Raw genomic sequence first — 10,274 nt, forward strand, 5'->3', positions numbered from 1 at the left:
GGTTAATGCCTACAACGGGGTTGGAAAAAGCAATGGACACAATTATGGATGTCCCATCCAACTCCCTGAAAATTCAAGTACTGAAAACCAAAGTATATGCATCTTAAAGTTCTGTTACTGCCAGCTTCTATCACATCAGTCCACTCCAGTTACAGAGACAGATCTCTTCTCTTACTCCTTACCCAAGATCTACTTTCTCCATCTGTTCTAAACCCCCTCCAAATTTACTACTGTGTTTCTTCTTTCCCTGCCAATAACCCCTCCACCCCCCACCTTGCTTTTTCTTCCTCACTAATACATCCCATCAGGTTTTCCAACCTTAACAAAAATGGTATCTCCAGAATCCAGTGGCTGAGGCACTGGGCTGGGACTATGGAGAGTCAGGCTTGAGTTCCAGGTCTCAAGTGGTCCTGCAGTCATTTCTCTCTAATCTATTCCTGTATAAAATAAGGGTAACGACTTACATCTTCATCTGCAAAATGCTTTGAGATCTCTGCATGCAAAGAGCCAAACGGCAAGCATGAATAATAAATGAGAGCTGTAGGACAAGAGATGGGTTTTATTTCTGGTCCTAACACACTGAGGAAATTGTTTTATCTATGTAAATATTTTTCCACAATATCTTATTGTTAATAGTAGCCTTTTCCCCTCTTTTTTAAAGCTTTGAGCTTTTAAGACTTGCCTCATTGGAAGGATCTCTAAAGCTGTCACCCTGACAACAACGTGGACTCAGTTTCTGGAGTTACTGCAGAGCCTCACACTTCCCCACCAACCCATTTTCTGCCTCCTCCCCTTTCCTCTGAGCTGCTTTTGTAACCATTATCTCTATGCGTATCCTTTGCTGTAGCAGCATCAATGATTTTAATATGTTAGAAATAACCGATGTTCCCCAGTGAAGGAATGCTAAGAGATGCAGAGCCTGCTATGAACCTGCATCTCAGAGCCACTGTATTCAACCAACACCTTTTAGGTGGGATTTTCTGAGCCTCCTTCTCACCTAGAAAAACAATGGTCAAGCAATAGTAACCCATCCTTCCTTACAGAGGCTGTAAACTATCACATTAATTTGCCAAATGCCTTATGTGTAAACCTGAGCCAGAGACTGGTGGCAAGTAATGGGTTATTAATTATGGCTGATAGGTGTAGCCAGTAGCTTTCTCTTAGTTTCCATTTCTAGGTGGAAAACCACACACTTCCCTTCAGCAGACAGAGCACTGTAGCATGTCCTGCTTCTAGCTACCAAGTTAATCACATACAGGCCCTGATTTTGCTTGTCACAGAGTGCCTACCTCTGGCGACAGCATCAAGCATATATTGCAGGGGTTGGGGATAAAGAAGTGAGGCACAAGGAGGGCTCAACTGCACAACCCTGCCATAGTGCTACTGTTTGTCTACATGAACACCTCTTTTTCCAACACTGGGCTGGTGGGTCCGATTCAATCAGCTTTGCAATGCAGAACGTGAAAACAAATCTGTTCAGGTTCTCTCCCTCTCATTACAAGACTTAGCACCTTTGCAGAACGAGAGAGAAACACACACCCTGCAAATGAATTAATTAGACATCATGAAGGAATACGCAGGCTGGGAAGGGTGTCTTACAGAGCAGATTCCAAAGTAACAATTGGTGAAGAAATTAAACTGCATTCCCTAGTGCCCCGAGTATGACAGATTAGAGCAGCCAAGGTAGGGAGAAACATACGTGTATTAGGACTATTGATCACCATACATACAAGATCTGTGAGCTCTGCCCTTTCCCTACTCTGACGGTATCTGCCTGCATTATGGGGCTACACGTAATGCCATAAAAGAAACCTTCAGGTTTCATTTGACTCTTGTTGCACTGCACACCAGAGCTGCATGCTTTACAAGTCTACTAGAGGGAAATAAAAAGTAAGACTTCCTGCATGTCTGCACCGCTTCTCAGGTTATGAGGCAAAGAGAAAGGAAAAAAAAAACCAACGGTAATTGCTTTACATATAAATGTGAAAACAATTTTAGAACTCCCTGCTCCTGCATCAACATGCATGCATATGTCTTTTACCAGCTCTGAACTGCACATTATCATAACACCTACGAGTAATGATAAAGGAAAGAGTTATACTCCACAGTTCTGTGTTAACCTGTTTATATCTGAGCATTTGCAGAATTGCTCTTTTCCCCCTGAGGTGCACATGGGGATGCTAAGGGCTCTACAGCTTGTTTTATTTTGCAATGGGTAGTAAAAATTTAGGGTTATCTCCCATAGTCTTGCCCCCTCCACAGTCACAGTGTGCAGCAGGAGGAAGAATCCAGTGCACAAGCTACAGCTCCAGATGCAGACATGATATCATGGTACTGATGGCTGAGCTGGATTGCCACAGAGCTACAGTGATGCACAAAGTATGACAGAGAAAGAGGGAAGTGCTGGTATGGGCATTTCATTAAACAAACCCAAAGAAAAGACAAATTCTGTGTGACAAATAAGCAGATTTTCCCTAAAATAACTGAAAGGGTTTTAATTCAATTGTATTGTTATTTCAGTGCTAATCTATCCACGTAAACCAGCCGTGTATTCTACTACATCCATCAACAACAGAACATACACTCCAGCAAGAAAAAGGAAAAATCAATACTATGCAATTAAAAATATTTCTTTTAAGTAGCAGTAACCTAACCTCGGCACAGACAGCCAAAAGCTTGTATAGCACACACATAACTAAAATAAACCCAAGCGGACGTTCTCCTCAAGCATTCATAAGGAAGCCCTAGGGAGGTGAGTGCCACTTGAGGGAGAAACAAAGCACTTACCTCAGTGTAATGCATTGCCAGAAATCATTAAAAAAAAATAATAATACGACCCAGAGCTCTTCAACTATTTGCCATGCCCGCTGTATATGGACCCATGTTCCAGTTAGATCTATTTCTTTTTCTATTTCTTGGATTTTGAGGCTACTCAGTGCCATTAGATCATACTGTCATATCTCCAGTACAACACAGCCTAGAGAACTCCATCAGCCAACCTTGCACTGAGCTCACCAACTTGTGTTCATTAAAGGAGACCCAACAAACTGCAGAGAAGCCTTTAGACGGGTCAAGTCTAAAGAGCAGACAAGCAAAGCTTGAGCCAAACTGATGACAAACTCATTGGTAGAAGGACTCTGTTGCAATCTGCTCTCTATGACCCCAGAACATTGCAAAGTCTTTTCTCAGCCAGTTACATTTTTCCCCCCAAATCCTCATCCTTTCCACTCATTATTTAACACTTCAACTCATCATGCTATATTTAAGATTAAAAAGACAAACAGCAAAGGGACAAATTTAAGTATCTGAAGGCAGTGATAGACTTTGAGGAGCTGTATCTTAAGCTCTTTGAAGCTGCTAGTACTGGATTTAATTAACCTTTTTTAATGTAAAGATCCAAACAGGGACATGGTACAAACTCTACTCTTGAGGAGCTCAAAGGCTCCACAAAACAAAGAGTGTTTTATTCCTAAACAGAGTAGAAGATCAACAGGCAAACTAAGCTGAATTTGAACTTGAACTGTCATAGTCTGCTCGGATGCCAAAGACGACAGTCTGAACACTGTCCAGAATGCTTAAGGCTCTGATTTAGTGCCCACTGAAATCAATTATTGATTGGAGCAAGCGTTGGAAGATGTCTTATGTGAGCCGCCCAAAGGGACACGGGAAGTTCATGGCAGAGCTGAAGCCAGCCCCAATCTCCAGACTTTCCATTTTAACCATATGTCCATCTGTCCTTTTACATTTTTCTGCATCCTTTTTTAAAAGCAATTCCCCCCCACTTCTGCCCCCCACCTTCCCCCGCTAGGAAGAAGAAGATGGCACTTTAACTCTCCTAGCCGCGCTCTGTCAGCTCTCACTGCCACTTGGGATGTGCTGTCGCTTCCATGGAAACAGAAGCATGAATCTTTTTCCCAGGAAATGCCTCCAAACTGCCTTCATTTTGTTTTGTTGTTGTTTCTAGGCAAGTCTGTGTGGGGATGTGCACATATGCATGCTGAGGCTGTAGGACTTTGGCTGCTATTTAATGTAGAAGCACCCTTTTGGAAACAGAATTAGGTGCAACATATTACACTTGTCTTAATATTATCTCCATTCTTATAGGACTTACCCTCTTCTGAGTGGGACTTTTTTGCCAATTTGATTTGATTTTGCAGGTTGGATGGCATGCAAGTAATAAAATACTCACAGATTTATCTGCATCTCTCATGGTCTAGGAGACATTGTCCTCTGCTGCAGTCAAAGAAAAGGGGAAGCTCTGCCATGGCAGGTCTAGGTGAAACTCTGCAGCTCACTGACCTCTTACTTTAACACGGCATGTGCTTTTCACCACCTTGGTCAGTGCTGGGGATTGGACTGGAACAGAAAACTTGACAGTCTGAAGCTTGGGCTGCCACGGCAGATCCCACTGCTTGAAGTTGGGAAGGATCAGCATCACATACTGAATCAAACCCTGAAGAGGCAATATCATGCACACTGACAGTGATTTACAGCCAGGCAGGCCCTCTTACACCTGAGGAGAAATTTAAGAAGAAAAAAGTCCATAGAAAAGGCTGCAGAGCATATCAAGTCACACAGCTGCAGAGATAAGGGTCAGCTTTACCCATCCTGTACAGGTTTTTCCCCCCATCAATATCACTATGCAAAGCTGCCAGCTCTAAGCCATGATTTACCAACCAGGTTTACACCACAGCAATCTGAAACAGAATATGAGACTGAAATCCTGAGCTCTGCTCCTCAAGAGCTCTTTGCAGAACAACAGGACACTGCAGAGCACCAGTGCTTGCATGTCTTCTACTTAAATTCTTCCCCATGCATTTTTTACTGTCTCTCTCATGATATATACTCTGTACAGTGAGAAACACATGCATAGTATATTGTGTATCCACATATTACTGTAACTGACTTTTTTTTTTTGTTCCTGAAAAACGCAGATACAACTGAAATTTGTCCTAAATTCCTCAAATTCTGGTTTCAAAGTGTTTAAGGATTATGTAGAAGTGAACATGTTCTTGCTGTTCATATTGGAATTATACTTCATTATTGTATTGACTTCAGTTTTTCTTCTAAAACTTTAAGGGAAAAGAGCAATAGAAGAAGTCTGTACCACTGCCTCTGTATCAGTCTCTAGTAAATGGCAACCATAAGAAGCCCTTAAAATGCTGATATTTAAGAGGATCTGCTGTAGAGAAAGGCAGTACTCTGGTGGCAATGATACCAAGCGAGACCCAAGATATTGGCATAACTGCAAGAGAATTTAGCAGCAGCTGGGGCTCTCATCCTCACGTAACTCCAACTGATGTTAATAATAATCCTCTCCTGTCTTCTACTGCTCACCTTCCCTTTTATCTGAACATTCAACTCCAAGGGGCATGTACCGAATACAATTATCCAAGAATACAAGTCACTTGGTCTTAAGCGCTCCTATCACAGTTGTCACCCAGAAAGTCCAAGTTAATTCCAAGACAGGGTCTTAGCTTGTGAATTTAATGTCACAATTTGGTACAACAAAAGATCACAGACTCCCAATCTTACGCAGCATTTTCCACAGAAAAAAATAGAAACCAATAGCAGCTACCAAGGGAGAATCATAGAAGATGGAGAAGATCTTCAAAGTCATCTCATCCAACCTGTCACCACTACACCCATTAAACCACATCCCCCAATAATCATACACATTCCTTTTAAAAGCAGTTGATGAAGCCAACTCAAACTTGGCAAAGGTTAAACTATTTGACATAGGAAAACTGTATGAAACAGGTAGAGAAGCTTTGCTGTCATGTCCTCATACCAACTTGCATTGTACAACAAATGATTTTGGATGCAAAGACTTCTCCCACTGTTATATCTGCAATTCTAGTGCAATCCTGAGAAACCATGTTGGTTTCATATATCATAACAGCCTGAGGGAAACTTTACTTTTTCTTTATTTCATTCCTATCTCTTCCTATTTTCCCCCCCTCCATCCTGCCAATAATTAATTATAAAACTACACCTAAATTGTGAATTACTAACTTTAGCAGGGAAAAATTTACTTGAAATTCTGAAGGGCTGATATGTCAAGATAGGAGAGAAGCAGCTGTTTTGGAAATGTTGCCTTTTTCTTTGTTCCGAATGCTATTTAAACATTGGCAGGGGGCCTCATTAAAGATGAATTGATGAATTAGTAAGTAGTGTTGTAGCCAGAAGAGACAGCATGTGCTCCTGTGGTGAAAACAGATTTACACTAAAGGAAGGAAGGGGGGAGAAAATATCCCATCTCAATGTGTAACAGAGTCAGTGTTTTACAATATTCTATCAGAGCTGCACCAATCCCAAGCAGGATCCATCAGAATTTCCAATATAAATTCATACTTGGGGATGGAAGTTGGAACTGGATGCAAAGTTTCCTCTGGGCTAAAATGTAATAGACAAGTTTTGGGCCCTAGAGCATTTTAGTTACCAAAATGTTATGAAGTGTGAAATAATAATAATTAGGGATATAACGTGGGAATCACAAAACATAATAATACACTCCAGCTGAAAAAGCAAAGAGAAACATCAGATGAGCTATCACAATAAATGCAGACATGCCTTAATGTTAAGAGCACCTTAACTTTCAGCAACTGACTTCAATGGAAGTCTCTAAGAAGGAAGGATAGGATAGTCTGAGATGATGTGGGTATAAATACCAAGGGACAGACCCAAGGTGGAACTGTTTATCTGACTGAAACACTAAGAAGTCAGTGAAGACAAAAGACCTGCCACAGCTCCTGCCTGTGATACTCCTCTGGCCTCCATCTCTTGCTCCATCACCAGGAGATGAAGAACAAGAGTGAGGGGGCAGTTCCACATGGCAAAAACCAGAGTGGTGTTTCCCATTGAGGGGCTGAGCACACCTCACACAATCCTCATCATGGACATGCACCCATCGCTCAGTCCTGAGCACCACCCACCAACCAAGTGGACACCAACCCATCTTATGTGATGCTTTATCAGCAAGTGAAAAGGTGAGATTGGGACTCTGATCTCAATAACAGAAACCAAATCCAAGTGCCCAAGAAGACTTCTGTATGGGAAGAGTTGCAAGTACTTGTCTTTAAAATCTCCCTCATCCCTCCTTCTTGAAAGAGGCTTCAACATTTTACCTAAATATATTTTGAGTTACTAAGAGTTGCATTTGTGTTTTAAGCAAAAGGAAGAAAAGGCCCTTCCACTGACCTATGCGTTACATAAGTGAATCCCATGCTATTCCTTGATGCTTAATTTCCTTGCTAATGACAATAATTTGGCCTCTAACAAGTAGAGCAGCGAAAATTTAGCTGATTTTTTTTTAAAGGCTATAGAATGATGAGGGAGAAATAATCCATTATTATTATTATTTTATCACCTGTGAGCTGCTACTAATTATTCTCCTTTTGTGCTCAGCACTATGCTGGCATAGGTTAAATTAAAAATGTACACAGCCCACAGAGTATTTTAAATAACTTGGCTTAAAAAAAAATTAAAAATCAGAGCAAATATAATTTACTGAGTTCTGAAAATGAAGTATTGAGTCACAAAGAGGCTTTGTGATTTACTCAAGGTCACCCTGGCGATCTGTAGCACAGCCACAGGCTGCATCCAGACCTCTCATAGTCAATACTCATAGTCCAACCCGCACGAAACTATGAAACTATGAATACCTTTTCATCTGTGACCCATCCTGCAAATTATGAAACAAAGGAATGTAGCCAACGACCAAGAATACAAGATCTGAGCAACTCCAGTGGGTGTTCAACACTTATAAAAGCACATATATAGAGAGAGAGCTCCAGGTTCCTACACCGATTCATTTCAGATCTATCATCGTTAATAAACCTCAAGAAGAGTACTAAAATCTGTGCCTTGATTGCTACAAGGCTGGGCTTCCTCTGTTGTTTTGTTCAGTTAAATCATTTATGAATTCAGATCTGGTTAGAGACGCTTTGCATCTGATTTATGTTTCTTTCTCTAAGAGAAAAAGCCCAAAACTTTCATGGTGAACAACACCAAAATTATTGATGGTCACAAAGGAGAAACTGAGGCACAAAGCAGTTAATGACTTAGCACTGGCATGTGAGCATCCATAGCCTGAACTCAAACTCAACTTCCAAATGCTGATGCTTACTCAGAACCCCCAAGCAGAAGGCACAGCTGGAACATCATCATACAAGAGATATATGCCCATTTTTCATCTTGAATTCTACTTCTCCCATATTAAAGGATCAGGAAAAGGAATATAAAGAATAATAGAAAGTTCCTTACAAAATAAACAGCCCTGCTCTCACACAAGTGAAGGCTGGCAGTTTACATTAAAGATGAGGAGTGTAAAATTTGGTTTCCCTTTTAAACCAACTTTGGAGATCTTCATGTCATTTTAAGTTCGTTATTAAGGGATGGTAGGAACAGATTTTTTTTTAATTAACTTTATGTCCCCTGACTCCTCCTCAACTGCTCCATGTATTTTATTACTCACGTTGACTCCCTGTGACCATGACCCAGATTCTCACCAATGCAGAGATTTGATCGGGCAGAGCTGAGACCATGCAGAAGCAAGGGGAGCCTCCCAAAGACACACTGGGCAGCCGCACCAGGCCTGACTTGATGGCTTAAGTTAGAGCAACCCAGTGGATCCTCCAACTCCATTAAGACTATCAGTCTGATTGAGACCCAACAGCACATGAAAATTTGGTGCCATCATTATAAGAGATGGAAAATCTCTTATAACACGCACCTGTACAACAGTACGCTCACTTGGAATTCCCTTATGTGAATAACTACCATTGATGATTAAAACCTCACTGTTCTGCATTATCTGGGAGGTAAAATGGAAGAACCACAGGAAAACTTTGCTCCGTTCGCATCCATATTAAATATCATTTTACTCCTTAAAAGTCAACTGAATTACTAACAAATACCACCTAGCATAAATAAAAGGAACAAGACTTGGCCCATAAATAACACCTCATTTAAATGAGCTACTGAGAAAACAGAGATGGAGAAAACCCTCCATCAGATTGCTTTCTAGCTCACACTAAGTATCTCCAAACAAAATGCCGAATGGAAAATCAAATCTGAACTGCTATAATTATTTAAATCAAGGAGACCAAAGAAAAAAAATAATAAAAAATGCTGACAGAGGCAGAGAGATAACAGTGTTTAAGGAAAAAAAAAAGAATGATTGAGGTAAATAAACATACTCGGTATTTAATGCCAAAATAATGTTTAAGGTTGCAGCCCAGAAACAGTTAACACATGGCAAAACACGCTTTAGAAATAAATAAATAAATGAATAAATCTGAGCCTTCCTATTCTTCTTAACCAAGACAGCTCCCATTCAAAAACGTTTGTTTCATGCCATTGCTTTGCTGTACTTTCTCTAGGTAGGGTCATAAAAAAATATATATATTGTACCTTAAAAAAAAATAAATGTACTTGAATCTATTGATTTCTGCTGTACTAAAGCCCCTGACATTCCAGCGCGATGAAGATATTGCTCTGGACCCTGTGTGCCTCCTCATACTTCTCCTCTGCTTATGAGGGTCTCTAAGGATGGTATTAAAGATATTGTAGTTCCCACTTTCCGACTCTGGGATATCAGCGAGATTCTCCTGTGTAAAGAATAATTATCAGCACTGCTGTTACCTCTAGTAAGTGTGTAATTACATGCTCTGTTTTGTGGGCTGTAGGCTGTGCAATTTTAAATTATACAGTAATGACAAATTCTCTCTTTTTCACCACCTTCTTCCAAATAATAATAATAATCATCATCATCAACATCGTAATGAAAGAAAACCTTCTTGTGTTACGATTGGCAGCTTGCATTTGGTTGTGGATTTTTTTTCCCTTTAAGATAGAAAGGAGCATTGAAATCTAAAGAATCTACCACAAAACAGAAGGAAAAAAGCTGACAGAAAGGGAATGAATAAAAGCAGAGAGATGGGGAATATAGAACAAACCTTAAGAGAGAGGGGAGGCACAGAAGAATATTCGATTCAATTCATCCAACCAAATTTACCCTGCTTTTATTGGAAAATCTGGTCGATAACAAGAGCCAAATGCACGCTGAAATCCTCCAGAAATGGAAAAAAATTCTCTTTACAAGCCCTAAATTGAGATTTCTTTGCATGTAAGAAATCAGCACTCGGTGAAGGAAATTAGCCTGACCATGATAAACAACATGTAGTGCAAAGTGCGTGTAATCAGTTCAAGAGATCAGATGTCAGAGTGCTCCCTTGTCTGTCCCTGGATCATCACACCAATTAGTGATTAAA

Source organism: Coturnix japonica, chromosome 22 (genome assembly GCF_001577835.2).
Source record: "Coturnix japonica isolate 7356 chromosome 22, Coturnix japonica 2.1, whole genome shotgun sequence".
Taxonomy (NCBI): Eukaryota; Metazoa; Chordata; class Aves; order Galliformes; family Phasianidae; genus Coturnix; species Coturnix japonica.